Source organism: Podarcis cretensis, assembly GCF_951804945.1.
Source record: "Podarcis cretensis genome assembly, chromosome: 8".
NCBI classification, from domain to species: Eukaryota; Metazoa; Chordata; class Lepidosauria; order Squamata; family Lacertidae; genus Podarcis; species Podarcis cretensis.
Genome location: NC_137177.1, coordinates 29,432,926 through 29,453,111, shown reverse-complemented (window position 1 = coordinate 29,453,111; position 20,186 = coordinate 29,432,926). Strand labels below are relative to the sequence as shown.

Here is a 20,186-nt window from a genome sequence, read left to right as displayed (position 1 = left end):
TTAAAAAAAACAAAACAAAAAATGAAGAGACGGGGGAAACCCACATCCAGATGGCACCAGCATTACGGGGCAAAGTTATTGCTCTCCTTGTATGCTCCAGTTCCTGAGTAAGCCACCATTGGCAATTTCTGTTATAATTAACGTCTTTAGGGCTAATGGGATTTCGGTCCCTTGGATAAAAGGTGCATTGTTTGCAACAGTAACTCCTGGGGTTTCTGCCATCCAGGCTGAGGTTAGAATGACCAGGAAATCTTAACTTTCATCTACCATTAGAGTCAAAGTGGCAGTTATATCCCCGGAAATTAAACCACTCGCTGCAGTGAAGTTTTAATGTCTGTGGCTGCATTTGACATCTCATGACTTATGGGACAGGGCAGTTCTTTTTCTGGACTTTAAGCGTCTTCTTGGTCTTAAGAGCTACATCTGCACCGAGATGACTCTCAGATTGGCATTTTAGGGGCTGCCCTCTGCTAAAAGTCACTGTATCTCTAGACAAGATGACAGGCCAATAGACAGTGCAGCTCCAGGTCTGGGGAACAGAAAAAATGGGACTCTGTGATGCTGCAACCCAACATACACTTGAGAGAGCAATCCTGACTTCTCCCAGAGCCCAGCATCCACAGCCCTCCTAGTAGCTGGGATGGAAGATGAGGGGCAGGCAGATCATTAGGCCAGCCTGGGCCTAAATCAGGCCCAATGCCATTATGTTGTGGCAGTGGGGTTGGCTGGGGATCCAATGGATCCCAGGCTGGCTCAGCCCCCCACCCCACCCCAGAAAGCTCTGTTTCAGGGCTTGTCTTGGCTGCTGCCAGTATAAGCTTCCCAAAGCGAGACCTCCGGTGAAGGCCGGCAGGGACACTTCTGCCCAATCCAATCTCCACCCTCCCCTGCCCAGCCCAGCGCCATAGGAGTCAACTCCTAGGGGCTAAGGTCCCTTCATCCCCACCAATAACGTATTTCAGGGGGCCAGCCCCCTCCCCAAGTTGAAGGGCACTGCCATTCAAATGGTGTGTGCCATATCATGTGATCAATTATGTGGGGAGGGCTTACCTAGCCCCCCTATATTTTATTCAAGTTAGCACCCCTGCCCAGCGCTAAGGAGGTTTGGAAGTGAGCAAGCATGCATGGAATCATAAAATTGTAGAGTTGGATGGGACCCTGAGGATCATCTAGTCCAACCCTCTGCAATGTAGGAATATGCAGCTGCCCTATATGGGAATCGAACCTGCAGCCTCGGTGTTTAGGACTGTGTTGTCAGCAGGGTTCCTTTCTCCCTGACAAGGGAGTTTGCCAAGAGGCCAGAGAGGGCAGCCTATCGACTTCCGGGTTGGCGCCTCCGGTAATGGCGGAATTCCTCTGATCAGAAGGAATTTGCCTCGTGGAAATCTGGGTCTGGCCGCCACGGCAAAGCCTGTGAACGTGGGATTCGGCTGGCAGCTTTTGCGCCTCCCCCACTCACGGGGAAACCCGGTTTCGGGGTTCTGGAGCGACGTGGGGTGAGTGGCACAGTGCTTCAAATTGACTGCTTCTTCCACGGAGCGAAGCTGCATAGCTGTTGCCGGAGAGCACTGACTTTTTCCTGTGGACAATTTGATCTTAAAGCAACTACCCGTGAGTAGAGCGGAGAATTGGATTTTTAAACGTCTTAATTTGGCACCGAAATGGGGAGGTTCAAAACAGGAAGTCCGCCTTCCCCTTTTGTAAACAGACTGAAGCAAAGAGACTGTAAGCTAAAGTCTTGGAAAGTCTACTGTAAAGGACTAAATTTCCATCGGTAGAAAACATTAAACCCCCCTTGGAAGCAGGAGAAGAGGGGGAAGTTTTGGATTGTGTGTGCCTGCAGGAGAGAGACAAGAAAGTTAAAATACCACCGCTCCGAACCTGGAAACGGGCTGCTAGTAAGACTGGCGTTTTTGGATTGTTCATTGATAGTAAATAGAACGTTCGCTGACAGCTAGCTAAATAAGAGAGATACATTGTTTCCATTCTCTCCGTCTGCTCTTAAAAAGGAGTAAAAGTAACTGAAAATTGAAACTAACTTTATTGTTTGAACTTTGTTTAAAAGGACTAATACAAATAGAAACTGTTTCCCTCTAGAGGAAGCCTTTGAAACTGTTATAAGAGTTGAGCTGGGGGAATTTCCAGCTGTAAGATAAAAAGCTGTGAGATTCTGGGACTGACCTTGAATCGGTCAAGAATGTTGACAGAAGAGGCCTTAGTGGCTGCATTATGTAAGATAAATGACTCACTGGAACAGCTTCACAAGAAGCTGGATTTAAATATAGAAAGTATAAATAATTTGGGACAAAAGGTGAACATCAATACAAAAACTATCCAGAAATTGACACAGGAATCTACTTTGACATGGCAAACTGCGGAGAAGGCTAGGGAGAAAGCTGTTGCCGTTGAACCTAAAGTAACACAATTGGAGAGAGAAAGAGTCCCAGCCTCACAGACGCAACTTGATGATCATAAGTTGATGCCAGTCATGATTGATTCTAAAGAAAAACAGATTTTGAGGATCAGAGCCCTGCTTGAACTGGATTTGATGGACTTCCCCACACAGGAATTTGCTGTTTCTTGGGACCTGGACTCGGGTCAAGAAGAGACTAAAATTGTGAGGGCCTTCAGACTTGGAAGAGGAGGGAAAAAAGAGAAGAACAAAATAAGAGACTGTTGGAACTACCAGAATAACTTAGAAGAACAACAGTCAAGAGAGGAAATTTTTAAAGACGTTCTGAAATACCTTTTGGATCTTAGGTCTAACTATGGAGATTTGGTTGCCCTGTTGAGAAGGAATAAAATCATCTTTAGGAGGGAGTTTCCCCGAGATCTACTCTTCAGCCTCAAAGGAAGGAAAATAAAAATAAGATCAGTAGAAGACAAAGCAAAGTTCCTGTATAAGCACGAAGAAGACTTGCAGAAGGGACTTGGAAAAGAGTTAAGAGCCTCGGACAGAAGATCACCAGGTTGATGGACTATATGGAATTGGTGGAAATGACTGGCAGAATCCGAGACCAGGGAGAAGAGACGGTGGAAGAAGATTGGAAAAAGTTTAAAGACTATTTATAGAAATATTGTAAAATTGACGAATGTTGGAAAAATGTTGGAATGAAGTTATATGGCTTTAGTAGAATTGTTATAAGGAATTAAGTATAGATAGATTATTAGAGTATTAGGGAAAAATAAGGTTAGAATATGTTAAGATAAATATAGGACAGAAAACAGAGAAAGATGGAAAGGAATTGCTGAAACAATTAACAGAAGTGGAATACAAAAAGGGAGGTGTGAGGAGGTCGTTGAAACAAGTAAATGAAAGTTATGATATTGAAATTGTATGATGTGTGTTTTAAATTGTTTTTGTTTGGCTTTGTTTAGTTTATTGTGTTAGTATTGTGTTGTGTAATATTTATACATTGTATTGTATTGTATTGTTTTCTTTTTTCTTCTTTTCTTTCTCTTTTTTTGTACTGTTTAAAAGTAATAAATATTATTTAAAAAAAAAAGAGAGGGCAGCCTATCTCTGGTTGCTCTGGTGAAGAAGTAATCCTCTAATGGCTGGTCTGCTTCCAGCAGGAATTTGCATTCCAACAGTCTTTGCATTTATATAGCAAGGGGGATGAACAGCTCAGCAAACAGGGGCATCCTGTTATCCCGTTCTGCAATTTTAAAAGTAGTCCATGCATTTGTGAAGCAGGGTGGCCACTTTCATGTCACCAGAAAAGAAGGATTGAAGAGGACACCAATTTGCGTACAATTGACATGCACCCATTTACCGTACATGCATTGGCAAATATGTAGAAATAACGACTCTGATTTAAATAGAAATACAGAAGATTTCGCCATAGTGACCAGATGACCTGTGTGCCTTCTTAGCCTGCTGTCCAGGTGCTCAGTGTTGATGGGGCATTTTATGGCGCTCCTGCTCTCCCTTCCAAGGGCACTTTACTTTTAAACCTGACTTGGACAAGACAGTTCTTCAAATGGAAAATGCCCTCTGTAAAGTAGGACACATGCACACCCTATCCCAAAGGCAAGCCAGTGTGGTGTAGTGGCTAGAGTGTTGGACTAGGACCTGGGAGCCCGGGGTTCAAATCCCCACTCAGCCACAAAGTTCACCTTAGGCCTTAAACTCAACCCAACCTACCTCACAGGGTGGTTGTGAGAATAAAATGTGGAGGAGGAGGAGGAGGAGGAAGAGAACTGTATGGGCCATGCTGGGTTCCTTGGGGAAAAGGTAGGACAGAAATACCTAACAGGAGAAGTGCCCTTCCCACCAATGATGCAGTTCACTGTCCCCCTGCCCTCCACCATGCAACCATGTGCTTTTAAATGCTTTTCCATAAGCCCCAACTCCTTTCTTCTACCCAGATAAAAATACTGGAAAAGACTGGATTGAAGATGAGAATGAAGGGCTTTGATGGTTCCTGGAGAAGCAACATCGTAGATTCCATGAGGCGACAAGAAGCTGTGCTGTGGAGGGATTTCGCTTCCATCCTTACAGCATCTGAGATACCTACAGAAGCCACAATGTGCCCTTAATCCCACAACAAAATCAAATCAAAGAGCAATTAATATCCTGATACCTGTGGCCAGCCAGCCAAAGTGGTATAGAGCTGATGATTTCTTTTTCCATTTTACTTCAACTGTGGTTACTTACTTCTGTTTTTTTTTCCCAGCCCTTCTCTGGGCAAGTGGTTTTAGGGGCACCAAAGTTCACTTTTGTGGGTAACCTGCACTCTTAGCTGTTGATTTAATTAACTCAGGCTTCTGAGCTGCTTGACCATATCAGCTCCAGCGGGGCGAAATGATTCCAGGCATAAAATGGATTTATCACTTACAGAATATTCCAGAAGGACACTAGAGAGTGGGGACATATGTGTTTGCATATTTTGATGTGGACAAAGCTATAAAATATAATATCTACAATCCTCAATATTATATATGCACAGAGAGAAATTATTTGGGCTACAAGTGCAGAGATGGAACATTTCAAGAACTGACTTTCTGGTCCTATCTATGCACCATACATTTAAAGCACAGTTCCCAGGATTCTTTGGGCGAAGCCATGGGTCTTTTAAACCCATGACTTCTCCTAAAGATCCTGAGAACTGTTGTTTGATAAGGGCACTGGGAACTGCGACTCTGTGAGGGATAAACATCAGTTCCCCCAAGATTATTTAAGGGAAGCCAGATACGAGCACAGTTAATGTGCTTTAAATGTGCTATAAATGTATAGCAATCTCAGTGTGTATCTTTGTCAGTTCCAGGGCAAGCTTGGGTTCTGCACATTTTCAGCACAGTTAAATTGGAATCAGGGGGAAAGCAACAGTGAAGAGTGCCTATTGGCTAGCACCCATGATGTTCATGCTATTTAGGGCTTCTTGTTCTGAAAACAGAACTGTATTGGCAAGGCTCCAGGGGCGTAGGAAGGGAGGTGCGGGGGTGGGTCCCGGGTGTCATCCTTGAGGGCGGTGGCAAAATGGCACACCGCGGGGGTGGCACTTACCATGGGGCCTGGCCTGCAGCGTGCCTGAGCCATGCTTCTCTCCTGGGAGTGACACGGTGGTTAGGGGCCCCGCGCTGCCCAAAACAGCAGCGTGGGGCTTGTGTCCACCAGGTGGACTCCATGGGCAGTTTGCCGCACCACTCCCCTGGGTGGATTGCTGTGCCACCCCCGTGCAAGGATCGCCAGGGCACTCCCATGGGCAGCTCACACCCACCCACACCACTCTGGGTGCTGGAGCAGCTAGCTACACCCTGCAAGGCTCTTCTCATTTTAACAGAACAACACCAAGTCCTATTTGTGTCATGCCCTAAAATGTTATACTTATTAAAATATGCTTGTAATCCATTTACAGTCGTACCTTGGAAGTCAAATGGAATCCATTCCGAAAGTCCGTTCAACTTCCAAAACATTCGGAAACCAAAGCGTGGCTTCTGATTGGCTGCAGGAAGTCACGGAAGCCCTGTCAGACGTTCAGGTTCCAAAGAATGTTTGCAAAATGGAACAGTCACTTCTGGGTTTGCAGCATTCAGGAGCCAGAACGTCTGAATACCAAGGCGTTTGGGATCCAAGGTACGACTGTATACTCTTACTGATGGTGGCTGTCCCCAAAATTGTTGCTCTAAGTTCTACTCAGAGTAGATGCATTGAAATTAATAGATCTAAGTTCATCTTTTCCATTAATTCCAATAGGTCTAGGAGTAAAATTAACATTTGATAAAACCCTTTATTTCATTTGTTGTTTCATGTCGTCATTTCCTCTACAAAACTTATCCTACTGTTTTAAAAGCCAAGTGGGTTTTCTTTTCTTTAGATGAAAGATTTGCTGGAGAAACATATCTGTCCTAAAATCTATTATGAAATGGTTCACAATGAGCAAATAAAATGGCAGGCTATGCATTCTGTGTTATCCTAGTGTTCACATGCATGCTTTTTACATGGATGTGTGCTAGAGACAAGAATGAATCCACTCTCCATTCATAGGCTCGTTTGCACGTAATGCTAAGCCAAACTATGGCTTAGCAAGAATGCTAAGTTACAGCCTCCACCAAAGAATTATAGTCTTCACCTAGGAGCCGCTGTTTGGTGATGATACTGAGCATTCTGTTAGAGATCCCTCTCTCTCAACATCTCAGTAATATTTGGCCATTATTTTAACACTCTGGAGTTTTCAAAGGGTTTCATTATCTCACTAATGCTCATAACAGCCTTCCAGGGCAGGGCAGTGTCATTATCTCCCTATTACAGGTGGAAGGATGGGACTGATCCAGTTTGTCAGTGTCCTTCTTGAACTGTGGTGCCCAGAACTGGACACAGTACTCCAGGTGAGGTCTGACCAGAGCAGAATACAGTGGCACTATTACTTCCCTTGATCTAGATGCTATACTCCAATTCTGGGCTGCATCAATAGGAGTATAGCATCTAGATCAAGGGAAGTAATAGTGCCACTGTATTCTGCTCTGGTCAGACCTCACCTGGAGTACTGTGTCCAGTTCTGGGCACCACAGTTCAAGAAGGACACAGACAAACTGGAACGTGTCCAGAGGAGGGCAACCAAAATGGTCAAAGGCCTGGAAACGATTCCTTATGAGGAACGGCTAAGGGAGCTGGGCATGTTTAGCCTGGAGAAGAGGAGGTTAAGGGGTGATATGATAGCCATGTTCAAATATATAAAAGGATGTCACATAGAGGAGGGAGAAAGGTTGCTTTCTGCTGCTCCAAAGAAGCGGACACGGAGCAATGGTTCCAAACTACAAGAAAGAAGATTCCACCTAAACATTAGGAAGAATTTCCTGACAGTAAGAGCTGTTCGACAGTGGAATTTGCTGCCAAGGAGTGTGGTGGAGTCTCCTTCTTTGGAGGTCTTTAAGCAGAGGCTTGACAACCATATGTCAGGAGTGCTCTGATGGTGTTTCCTGCTTGGCAGGGGGTTGTACTCGATGGCCCTTGTTGTCTCTTCCAACTCTATGATTCTATGATTCTATGATTGCTTAAGATCAACTAGTGAGTTCACAGGGGTGAGATTCAGACTTAGGATTTCCTGCTTTATAGTTCAGCCTCTTAATTGCTACATTTCACGAGCTCTCCAGTTCTCAATCAGCCATCTGGCATAGTTATAAGGCAGCCGTATGTATTTACAGGCTGGCTGTGGGTGAGAGTGCCTCTGAGCATATGCAAAACCCTCTCCTCCTCCTCAAACTAGGCCCTGTGGGCTTCAGGCTGCCTGAACCTTCACCACCCTTCTGTTAGCAAGTGCCAGACCCAGTGAACACAGCCCCTTTCTTTCGAAGATACCACACATCAACCCCCTTCCAAAAACTCCCCAATTTCCTTTATTCCCTTTAGAAAACTCTTTAAACTTTTCCTCGGTTGCTAAATGCCAGGCTTGTTCCTTCAGCTCCGTCTCTGCCTTTTAAGAAAGCTCATTGAAATCCACATCGATTTGTTATTTATCTAACTGCCAACAAAGACGGCCAAAAAAAAAGTCATAATTCTTGGCACTGGGGAGATTGAATTCCTGTATCACTGTTAGCTACATTAACTTGCTTCCTGGATCTCAATTCAATTAGGACAGCATTCCCTAGCATTAATAAATCAATACGGATGCCATTTTGATACATATATTTGAATGTCTTTCATTATATACTACAGGGGCAAGGATTAGAGTTGAAGGCGAAGTTAATGGGACATGACAAGGCAGATCAGGTTCGGTAGGTAGAGCTTTGGAGCCGTTAGCTATAATTGCTTTCTGTTGCAAAAGATTGTGCCAAAGATACACTGGAGCTGTTTAACAGGAATGGCGCAAGCCAGGAGCCCCAACAGGACAGGAGAGAAACCAGCAGGTGAAGCTTCTTTCACCAGACCCTCCAATTGTCCCTATTTTCCAGGGACAATCCCAGATTTACAGAAGCTGTCCCAGTTTCCAATTTGACCCTACAATGTCCCACTTTTCCTTAGGACGTCCCTATTTTTATCAGAGAAATGCAGCCCTCCAAGCTTGTCTATCTGGCCCTTAGAACAGGCCACACCCTTCACTGACCCTGCTTCACTGAATGCTTATGCTTGGCAGAATGTGTCCTTGACCTCCGGTAATGTTTTTTGTTTGCCTGCATGGAGGATAGAGAGGAATGGTTGAGTATGTACGTGTAGAAGCTAGACCACTCTACAACAGTGATATTTATATTTGCTGCCCTGCCTACTTTTGCCTCTGGCTCTGCCAACCAATGGCATGCGGCCCTCAGAAGGTTGCCCTGAACAGAATGTGGTGCTTTGGCTGAAAAGGGTCCTCCACCCCTTCCACAGACCAAAGGGGTAGCGGTCTTCCAGCACCAGGACTGGCACAATGAGCTGGAACTGATGGGCACTAGCTGACTGTACACATTGAGCAGAGCCCGCCTGAACCTGATCCACCTCTTCACGCTTCCAACCTGCTTGCTTGTCTGCTCACCTCTCACTCTGGCCCAGACAGCAGTGGTGGTGAGAAGGAAGAGCAGGAGGTAATAACACTTGCTTGATGTTGGGAGATTCCATTCCACATTTTGTTGAAGACATGGGATTGTTGCATGTCACATGTCTGTTTACTTTCCAGCACAGATTGCTGGGTCCCATGAGCGGACTTTCGCTCTGTTTATTGCTTTTTTTTAGTCTCTCTGAGTAGATAGCAAGGAGAGATGACATGTTTTTTTCTGATTTATGTAAAATAAATCCGTAGTTTTAGTATGTATCCACAGCCTCAGGCTTTCTGTTGTGCAGTTTACGCTGCTATGTATAGTGTACTCAAGGCAGCAAGCTTGAGTCGCTGATTTACGTCAGAGCCAGAGGTTGATGAATCTCCGCAGCGTGATGGCTGAGAGGGGCTAGCTGGGAGCTAGCCAGCTGGCCTTTCAACCCCCAGATGCCGACACTCATTCCTTGGGTCTCTCCCTGGCAGGCAAGTGAGTGAAGGTGGCAAAGGAGCAGCAGTAGCTGGTGATAATGGCAGTGGGGTAGTAGCTTCACTGAGAAAGGGGGGGACATGGGAAGTGTCTTGCTGGAAGGACCCTCTAAAATCTGGAGTCAGCACTGCATAAGAACTTATGAAAAGCCCTGCTGGATCAGGCCAAAGACCCCTCTAGCCCTACATTTTGTTCTCACAGTGGCCAACCACATGCCTCTTGGAAGCCTGTAAAGGAGGATGTAATAGCACTCTGCCCAGCAATTGACATTCAGAGGCATACTGAGTGAAGGACAGATAAATATTATCATTATTATTGCTGCTGCAGACAACTCCCAATTTACACAGGGGTTATGTTCCAAGGCACCGCGTGTTTATGTATATTTGAAACACCATCAAAAAAAGCCTGGAAACACTCTCTAAACCACTTGAAACCTTTGCAAAACCCTTTAAAAAACCAGCAACATTTTACCAAACACCAAACTCCACTACAATCGTTCCCTCCAAACTTCCTTGCTCAAACCTGTACTCTCCACAGACCTCAACCGTTGGTGCAAGGGCTCCTGGGATTGCACTTGCAAAGGCTTGTAGGATTGCTAGGCACTGTTTTCACACCTTTTTGCCCTTTCTAGGCTCTTTTAGGGCCGTTTTTGCCATTTGGAAGGTCACCTGCGGGTTCAGTGTGATGCGCATGTGCACGATCATGTGTCAATGGAAAGCGTGTAAATTGGTTGTTGCACGCAGGACTTTTTTTCCAGCCGCAACTCTCCAGAACAGCGTTCCAGCACCTCTTAGCTGAGCCCTGGTAGTGTGGGAAGAGACCTGATCAGCCAGTAAACATCCTCTATGTGGTCCAGAGAGGGTCTTCTCATGAGCCTGAGGCACAACAGGGCTTTGCTGAGGCTCTTCAGTTTCCCAGCTAACAGCTGATGTGCGGGAAAGCTGCACCTCAGCTGAGCAAGCTCCCAGCTGTTCTGGCTCACAGGAGCCAGAGAGGGCTTGGGTGAGGCCTCATTCAGCTGCTCTGAGGCACAGGAACCTCAGCAGAGCAGCCTCAACAAGCTTCTGGCTGATGAGGAGACACACAAACCCTGACCCCAGAGAGATCCACTTTGGGCTCTAGGGTGGGTCTTCTGAGAGAGGTGCATTCTGGCACCTTTTTCTGTGGAAAAAAACACACTGGTTGCATGTATTACTATTTGGCTCTCCTCCTATTCAATTTGTCCTCACAACAACCCTGTGAGGTAGGCTAGGCTGAGAGTCACAAGTGAGATTCATGGCCAAGTAGAGATTCAAACCTAGGTCTTCTAAGTCCTAATTTAACACTTTTATGCATAGATTCAGATTAGTCAGTAGGGGAACCCACACTAAGTACCCAACACAGAACCTAATTGCTCAAAAGCAGCTTTCCTCAACTTTGTGTCCTCCAGATGTTTTGCAAGACTACAACTCCCATCAATTATCCAACATGGCTGATGGGAGCTGTAGTAAAAAATAAAAACAAAAACGTATTGAGAACATCACGCTAGCAAAGGCTGCTGTAAAAATTATCAGACACTTCACACTGGCCCTTTGAATTCTCCTATTATAATAGAGAGCCTTGTAATGCCTCTGTGTCTCTCTAGTTCTTAAGATCTCCCCATTTCAAATTGATTGGGACAGTCATGATTGCCAAGTGAGAAGCTCAAATCCTTGTTCCTTATCCATTCACTTTGCTGCTAGGTTCCTTAAGAAGATACGAACTGAGTCGTCCATCAACATGACTCCTGGAGACAATCAAATAGGCACCTTGCAAAATGCAGTATTCATCTCTTAAAGGTCTTAAAAGCATTTCTCAATTATGAATGGTCTGGAGGGAGTGATTCCTAGTGCATCTAGGGATAAATAAAGATGGAAAATAATAGCATATCAATAGTATTGCAACTTACCTTCTCTCTCGGCACATAGGGACATGCCTCATCCCACTTGTTCTCCAAGATTAGATAGACAAAAGATTACATTTAGGAGCTTGAAAATGCAATTATTGTCCATCTTCTTTGGGTAAAAAGTATTACAATTCAATCATACTCCTTTTCTCTTGGAATCTGCCAGAGACAAAAACACCCCACAAATTTGTATCAGCAAGATCAAATCAAATCAAAAACAGCAAAAACATAAATAACGTTTTTGACCAAAAGAGAAAATTGAAGTAGAAGGCATGCATTACGTTGCAAAGTTTTAGGTCCTGCAAGGAACAATATGCAAGGCATCCCTTACTTTTGAAAACATTATTCCTGTACAAATAAGCTGGTGACCACAGGAAGCTGCCTTACACTTTTATTTTAGATCTTGTTGTGATTTATGTGAAAATTGCTCAGTTTGGTTGTGCATTTGTTATTGTTTTCTTTATTGTTCACGACTACTTCTGTTATATTGCATTTATGCATTTTTTCATGTTGCAAGCCGCCTTGAGCATGGTTTGCACTGTGGAAAGGCGGCATACAAATAAAATTATGTATGTACGACTTTTGGACATTAACTCAGTATTGTCTATATTGGCTGGCTGTGGCTCTCCAGGGTTTCAGGCAGGAAACTATTTCCAATGCCTGCCTGGATATTCGAGAATTGAACCTGGGACCTTCTGCATGCAAAGCAAGTGTAGGGAATGCCGTCTCTTAGATATTCGGGGTCTGGGTGACTTAGGGCTTTAACACTAACATGGGCCTCTTGAATTGGGCCGGGAATGAACTGGCAGTCAATGCAGCTGTTTTAAAACATGAGTGATATGAGTTCTAAATGGAACCCCAGACAGTAATCTGGCTACTGCATTTTGAACCAGTTGAAGTTTCTGAGTTGTCTTCAAGAGCAGCCCCAGGTATAGCACATAGCAAAATTTGGATCCATGCATATATATTAGCATATAGAGATGTTCTGCAAATCTGTGTCCTCACTTGTTCTCCTTTCTGGTCATGCATAAGTGGCCACCTTGAAAGCATCTGCTACAGTCCTGGCTTACAGCCTGTCCCCATAAAATGTGTGCAAAGCCTCTCCACTGGAAGCTGCTGCTAGAAGTAGCTTGCTGGGTGCACTGGAGCTGCTGTGCCATCTTTCTGGCAGGTGGGTCACCGTCACTTACTGGGAGGGAGAAAGGTGAGGTGGCAGGGAGGTGGGTGTGGTGCAAACGCCCAGTGGAGCCAACACACCAGCAGAACCAATCCAGCGCTCCTGCTGGTGTTTTTCCACTGCAATAATATCTCTGCTGACTTAGATGCTTTGGCTGAGAATCCTGCATTGCAAACAGTTAGGGCTTGATGAGTCTTGGAGTCCCTTCCAACTCTGCAATTCTAAGATTCTATGCCAGGGTTTGAACCAGTGGCCTTCTGCATGTGAGCAGATGGTACACTGCTGAGCTCCAAGCCCTTTCCTGCCTTGCTGTTGAATACTGGATTGTAAGTAGTTATGCTCTCTAAACAAGGGACCCTCTAGAGTGGTTGGTTCCACTGGGGGGGGGGGCGGGGGGAACCAAGCTATTAAGAGCAATTAGGACTTGGAATGCTCTTTGAAACCAGGTGGCTTTGCTTTAAAATGCACCTTCATCTGCAGCAATAAGGCATTTATGTACTTTTTCCATACTTTGAAAAATACAAAGAGGTGGGAGATCTTTTTCATTACCTATTTTATCACACACTCTCCTACAATGCAAGTAGGGAGAGGGAGCTAATACCCCAATCCAAACCAAAGATTTACTCAAATGTTGGAATAGAGGGAATTGTCCATTTTGCTTCTCTCCGCTTCTCATTTTTCCAATCTTAAATTCAGCTCCCCACATTTCTGCAACAACTTGCAGGGACAGGGAGGGAGAGTTTAAAAATCCTCATGAAAATTCATCAGCATTTTAAAGCGACTGTCTCCTAATAAACAGAGGAAGCTGGCATTGGGGCTTCCACTGACACTCAGCATTTGCCACCTGAAGCGACTGACTCACTCTGCCAAATGGCTGGACCAGCCTTGCATATCACATTTTCTTCCACCCAAATGTCAACTTACTTTGGCGTAAGCGTCATCAAGCTCAGCTGGACAAATCTGTCAGTTTTGGTTCCTCTCAGGTTTCTCGTTTTCCCAGTCTGAAATCCTGTCCCTGACATTTCTGCAGCAGTTTGTACTTTCTTAAAGCCCTCATTCGTTAAGTGCTCATGTCTCCTAACAGACACAGGTTTTTTTTTCTGCATAATTTTTATTGTTTTTTAAATCATAACAAACAAACAAAAAATACAGCAATTTACACCTTGTTGTCACAGATTTCTTTCTATAAGACTTCCTTCAGCTTCCCCTCAAATCATCCATACCCTAATTTAACAAATTCACACAAATCCTGGCTTATATTGACATTATTTTCTCTTTCCTTCTTTTTCTCTTTAGACAATATTCCAACCTTTTCACAGAGCTTTTTTAAACCCAACTAGCATTATCTGACCTTCACTTATATTTTCCAGATATTCCACGAATTTCCCCCAATCCTCAATGAACCTTTGGTCTTTTAAATATCTAATTTTCCCCGTCATTCTATCCATCTCCGCGTATTCTAATAGTTTTGCTCTCCATTCCTCAAGCGTCGGTATGTTCTGTTGTTTCCAGTTTTGAGCCAATAGGACCCTTGCGGCCGTTGTTGCAAACAGACACAGTTTTACTGCAGTTTTGGCAAAGGTTCAAGGTCCTTGTATTAATTTACAAAGCCCTGAACAACTTAGGTCCAGGGTACCTTAGCGACCACCTGAACCCTTATATTCCCAGCGATCGTGTGTAGGAGAACATTGCCATGCTGGCTGGGGCTGATGGGAGTTGTAGTCCAGATCATCTGGAGAGCACCAGGTTGGCCAAGTCTGCCATAGACCATATGACGGGGAAAGAGTTTGTGTCATTTTAATGGAACAGCAGCAGGATTTCATTTTAACGTTCATTTCCATTCTCCAAGTTTTTTTCTCTATGTTCTGCCAGAACTCCAGGAACCTCAGCTCACTTGCACTTCTGTCTCTCCCTCCCTCGCTTCAAGCTTCAGACCATTCAAAGCCAGACTTGTAAGAGCTTTGCACTTTCCACCGCTTGCCAGGCTAAACATGGTGATGGCTGCCCTTTCTGAGCTACCACATGCGGGTTCATGACCTCTGGAGGTACACAGGACGTTAACCTCCTCTGGGGTCCTATTTAGCTTGGCCATATTGGACTAAAAGAAATGAAATGTCTATTCAATTAACGAACTGCGAATGAGAAGTTTTCCACCTCCTAGTTGTACATTTCCCCATAAACAATAAGTTCGCACACCTGTGATTTTCTTTTTAAAAAAGAAAAACCTGTTGCCATGAGAGGGATTATTCTTTCTCCCTGTCAGGTTCCTGTCGAAAAACATGACAGCGGCTCTTACTCGAAAGTAAGGAAGAGCTTTTTATTCAAGCTAAAAGCGGTGCAGGCTCAGCAGGAAGAACGAGGCCCAGAAGTCAGGATTCCAAAGTACATAGGCAAGGCAAGACGTTCATAATAAAGAGAAGCCAGGAAGATGACACACAGCTGACACATCTCTCCAACCAAGTTTATAAAGATGGCGGAGGGCTTGCTCATGGGACTCTCCCTTTCGTTCAGCCTTGCATGTGTGCTCCATCTGCGTAGGTGCATCTGATCGTACCTACAGAAGGGGACCTTGTTCTTGGTGCCCCTCTGCCTCCATCTCCTCCTGTTCAGCCCTGGCTGACTGAAGTCCTCCCCCCACCCTGATGTGGCTCTGCATTCCTCAGGAGAGGTGGGGAACAGACGTGTCAAGCCTCTCTCTTCCATCCCTGCATGCCTGCCTTCCATCCCCCCACCCCCCCACCCCGTATCTGCTCCTAACTTCCGTACTCCTCCTCTTGTGTCTGTGGATGCCAGAGCTGAAGGGCCTATGACACCTATGTACACCTACTGTTAGGGTGGGAAGAAGGAGGAGGAGGAGGAGGAGGAGGAGGAGGAGGCGGCAACGTTCCTGCACCTTTAATAGTTGCATGACAAGCTGCACCTACTGAAAATCCTTTTTTCTTTTTTACACAATTACAGAAGCCCTGCCCTCTTTTGAATCTGGCCATCCTGCCCACTGCCTACTGTACACCTGAGAAGGAAGAGAAATACGTGACAGTATTTGGGAGGGGGAGGCACATTAATTGACAGATACAAGCTTGGATGTTGTACAATATGAATCTATTCTAAAGCAGCATCCTTGAAATTTTAGCTATGCCACTGAAGAAGAGAGACAAAACATGTCTAGCCAGCAATAATATTCACCTGTATCAGATTGTTCATGGAAACTGATGGCAGTGGTTATTAGATGCCACATAATTTAATCTATACGCTATCATGTTATTTATAGCATTGCAGGGAGTTGGACTAGACCCTGGAGGTCCCTTCCAACTCTACAATTCTATGGTTTTATATATTTCAGTTTGAGAAGTAAAAGTGCCTTTTTGTGGGTGTATTCAGACCTGGAGATGGTTGTGTTCATTTTCTTGGTTATATACTGTAATCCTAGCACTTTTGCTCCAGCTTCTAACATTCCCTTGGAACTTTTGATCGATACACCACCATGTTGCATTAAACTCCATCCACACCAGAGTACATGGTGTGACACTACAGAGGAAGTCATTGAGTGTCACCACCACTATTTATGCACATATATGCTTCTGCTCACCCATGATTAACCCATGAAATGGTGGGAAACTGTATGCTGCAATACCACCTCAAAATTCATCATGTGAGTGGCTGTGGCCATGAAAACAGCAGGCAAATTATAGCACAAAACTTCCACGATTTTCCAGGCTAAGAGGGCTGCCAACATTTGGGGGGGGGGGAGGACAGCACACAAATGAATGATAAATTTCCATTAGATTTCCAGAAACAGCTTTTACTTTGTGTGAAAAATACAAAAATTATCAGGTAAGGAAATGTCAGGAATGGAATAAAGGGCTGTCTGAATGCCATCTAAATTTGGATGTGAGGCTTCTTTCAGTCCCTTTTATTGTTGATACAAATCTGGAAGGGAAACATCAGAAAAAGGAACTGACTTGGGGCCCAGCTGGTTGCAGGTGTTTTGTTGATTGGGCAGGGGGCTTTTTGGTGACATGCTTTTAAAGGCAACACAAGCAGGAAGTTGATTTTTACATGCTAGTCTCCTTGCTGTATGCTTCTAAACTCTCTTAAATCGAGAACACCTTGCAATTTGAACTAAAACTAGAAGTAGGAAATGGTTTTCAGCCTGAGGGCCACATTACTTTCTGGGTAAAACTCCAACGGCCACAGGTCAGTGGTGGACAGGGTCAGAGGCAAAAGTGGCTAATTTTACCTTTGTGCAGTAGGCTAGTTTCTACACAACCCTCTCTATCCAATACCCAGGCGAACAAGAGTCATTACCAGAATTCAAGGATACATTCCATATCTCTCAACCATCCCGATTTGAGCGGGACATCCTGGAATGGCAGAAGCCATCCCAGCTTCTGACTGGATCCTGGAATGTCCCATTTTTTGGTCTCACACTCACACGAATCAACTGGCTCATACCAGAGCACCAAACCTAAAGACACTCTGTGCAGAGCCTAGAAAATTTTATTTTTCACTTCATAATTTATTTATTAAAGCTTTTTTATGATACGAGGTAAAAAATAATCGACATAAAAGCAAAAACAGAAAAAGAAAAGAGAGAGTTGAGCATGGAAAAAAGGGGAAAGAAAGAAAGAAAGAAAGAAAGAAAGAAAGAAAGAAAGAAGAAAAAAGAAAAAAGGAAAGAAAAAAGGAGAAAAAGAAAAGAAAAGAGCTTCCGTCAGTCACATAAAAATAATTATTCAAAACATTCATTTATTTATTTTTGGGCAACTAACTGCATTGCAAAATTTGGAGAAGTATGAAATCCAAAGGATAATTATGACCTGCACATTAATCTGGGAGATGCAGTTCAGGTCAGTTTGCTTCAGGAATTCACAGAAACCAATTTCCTCAAGCATCTATAACTGTTTGAAAGGCAGGGTACACTTGCTGAGACTCAGTCAAGTGTTGGTGGTGTTCTGTTCAACAGCAATAAAGTGGCATAGTCTTAGCCTTATGGCTAGTGTGGATATTCAGGTTTCTGGTGCCCAGTGATGTTTCAGACATCGTGCCACCAGACCAAATTACATGCTATGGTGGCTACATAACTATGCCTTTACTTACAGGGTGGTTGTTCTGCAGATTGGCAGCAGAGGGGTTCAGTCTGGATCAGGACTTTAACAAAGGGGTGGAGTGGCTCTAACTCTTTACCCTTTAGTGGTCCCTGGGGTGCCTAGTCATGCAATTTAAATTAGGGGGTGGAGAACCTCCCAAGTTGTAGACATGGGTGAGGCCTGTCCTTGATCAGGACTCTTGTCAGGGAACTGCCATCAGTGCCAGAGAGAGAGAGAGCAAAAGCCAGAGGGATTCCAGAGAGCGTCCAGGGATCGGGAGAAGCAGCCCATCTTCTGGGGAAGAGAATCAGCGTAGCACAGGTGGAGAAGGGGGGCAGATGGGGGAAGCGGCGAGGCGGTCCCATGACTCCTTGCCTGGGACCAGCAGGGAGAGTAGGGGTCCTCCGTTGCCCACGCCCTCCTTCCGCAGAAGGCTTTCGCACAGAGAGAGTAGGAGGAGACTAGGCGTCAAAGAGCTTCTTTGCTGGAAGAAGTTTAAGAAACGCCCACTGATGGATTCTGCCAGCGATTGAGTCAGCCACAGGTAAGTGGCTGTCCGGACAGAAAAGGTTCACTTAGGCAACCCAGCCAGGTGTTTGCACCCAGCCGGGGAGATAAGCACCGGCTTACGCATGAGCAACCCCTAGAACCATTACAGCTCTAGTGGGGCAAGAGTTAGAAACAGCCATTTTTAACTAGTATTTGCATTGTTTACATTGTGATTTCTTGTATTTATTATACACCAGCTTGATATTTCACAATATATATTTCACAGTATATAAATACTTTAAATAACGTCCCACTCCATGCTATTGTCATAAGAAGAAGAAGAAGAGTTTGGATTTGATATACTGCTTTATCACTACCCGAAGGAGTCTCAAAGCGGCTAACATTCTCCTTCCCTTCCTCCCCCACAACAAACACTCTGTGAGGTGAGTGGGGCTGAGAGACTTCAGAGGAGTGTGACTAGCCCAAGGTCACCCAGCAGCTGCATGTGGAGGAGCGGAGATGCGAACCCGGTTCACCAGATTACGAGTCCACCGCTCTTAACCACTACACCACACTGGCTCTCCATAATCTCCCCCCGATCAATAGCACTTGTGTTTGGGGTTGTTTTAACAACACACTTAAAGGAACACAAAATTTGGAACCTGCATTAGTTTGGCCCTGAGCCTCCAAGCACCTTTGAACTACTCTTGCCCATGGCATTTTCTTCTGAATAAATGCTTTGCCTCCTTTCTCTTTCATGGGCTCCCCTGAACCCGACACACATACTCACAAACAAACGCACTTTCTATTTTAAGCCTGGGAAGGAGAGAAACATTTCCATCCCAAACCCAATTTCCTGCAGCTGCAAAGCAAGGGACAGAAATCGCATAGCCAGGCAAATCAAAATGAAAATGGTCTTCTCTCCCACCCCCGCCATCCCACACATGCCTCTTGTCCTGACATACTCCATCCAGCCACCTGGCAGAGTGCGTGCCAAGAGATAAGTCTCTGGGAAAAAGTGGCCACAATCTTTTGACCCACTTCCTCATCTGAGTTTTGTGCAGAAAAAAAGAATAAAGTCCTGGGAGCAGCAAAAAATAAATAAAAAATGGAAGTGCACCACGGGGGGAAGAGGGAGTGAGAAAAAAAAGAGAAATGCATGACTCAGTTCCACAAGCTATTAAGAATAAGCAGAAGTGCACAGCTTCACAGATAAAAGTGAATATGTGCTTATGTACTAAAAACACCCCTATTTTCCATTTGACAGGGTTCCTCCAGACAGTTAAATAAACTGGAGTTCTTGTTATTAAATATACCAAGAAAAAAGCACCCCAAGAACTCAGGCCAATGTAAGTTTCAATAGTGGAAGTGGTCCCTACTTGCAAATTAATAGTCAATTGTAACAAAAACTAATCCATTCAAAAGTATGTATTCTGACAAGGATTACAAACTCAAATAGAGATTACAAACTCAAACTCATAAAGATATGTATAACACAATAATTCGTTACGGAATTAGAGATAAGAGTTTATGAGTAGAGATACGTTCATGTTAGTTCATAGTCAGATTCAACTTGAAGGTCTTAGTTTCAATCACTGAGCAAGTCAGAAGTCAATTATGGATCAAAAACCAGTAAGTTCATGTTAGTCCATAGTCAACTATTGGCCTGAGTTCTTGGTGTGCTTTTTTCCTCCAGACAGTGGCAGAGCTTCATGTTCTGGCACCTGGGGTGGGCAGAGAGCAGGTGGGGACGTGTCTGACGCGCATCCCGGGGGCATGGCGTGCCGCCCGCAGGGGCGTGGCACAAGTCCTGGGGGTATGGCACTGCCGGGGGCGGTGCGCTCCCCCCGCCCCCATCTTCCTCCACCAGTGACTCCAGAGGACCTTACTAAGCATTCATCATGCTTTGCTTGCACAAAACCTTTTCAGAGTTTAGACAATATCCAGGCTTTCCTACCTGAGGGAATAGTGCACTTCCCATTTCACCTCAAGCAGCAAAATAGGACACAACACCCCTGTACGCATACATACAGACACACACACACACAAAAAATCAGCATGCACTCAT

The 20,186-nt window shown here is 44.7% G+C and overlaps 1 long non-coding RNA gene across 1 annotated transcript in view; it reads right to left on the bottom strand.

Moving 5' to 3' along the window:
• Positions 1-20,186, bottom strand: part of LOC307222496 — a 56,974-nt gene that overhangs the window by 19,282 nt on the left and 17,506 nt on the right. The window contains exon 2 of the long non-coding RNA XR_013841775.1: positions 11,369-11,524. This is a non-coding gene — a long non-coding RNA (uncharacterized lncRNA). The remainder of the gene's footprint in view (positions 1-11,368; positions 11,525-20,186) is intronic.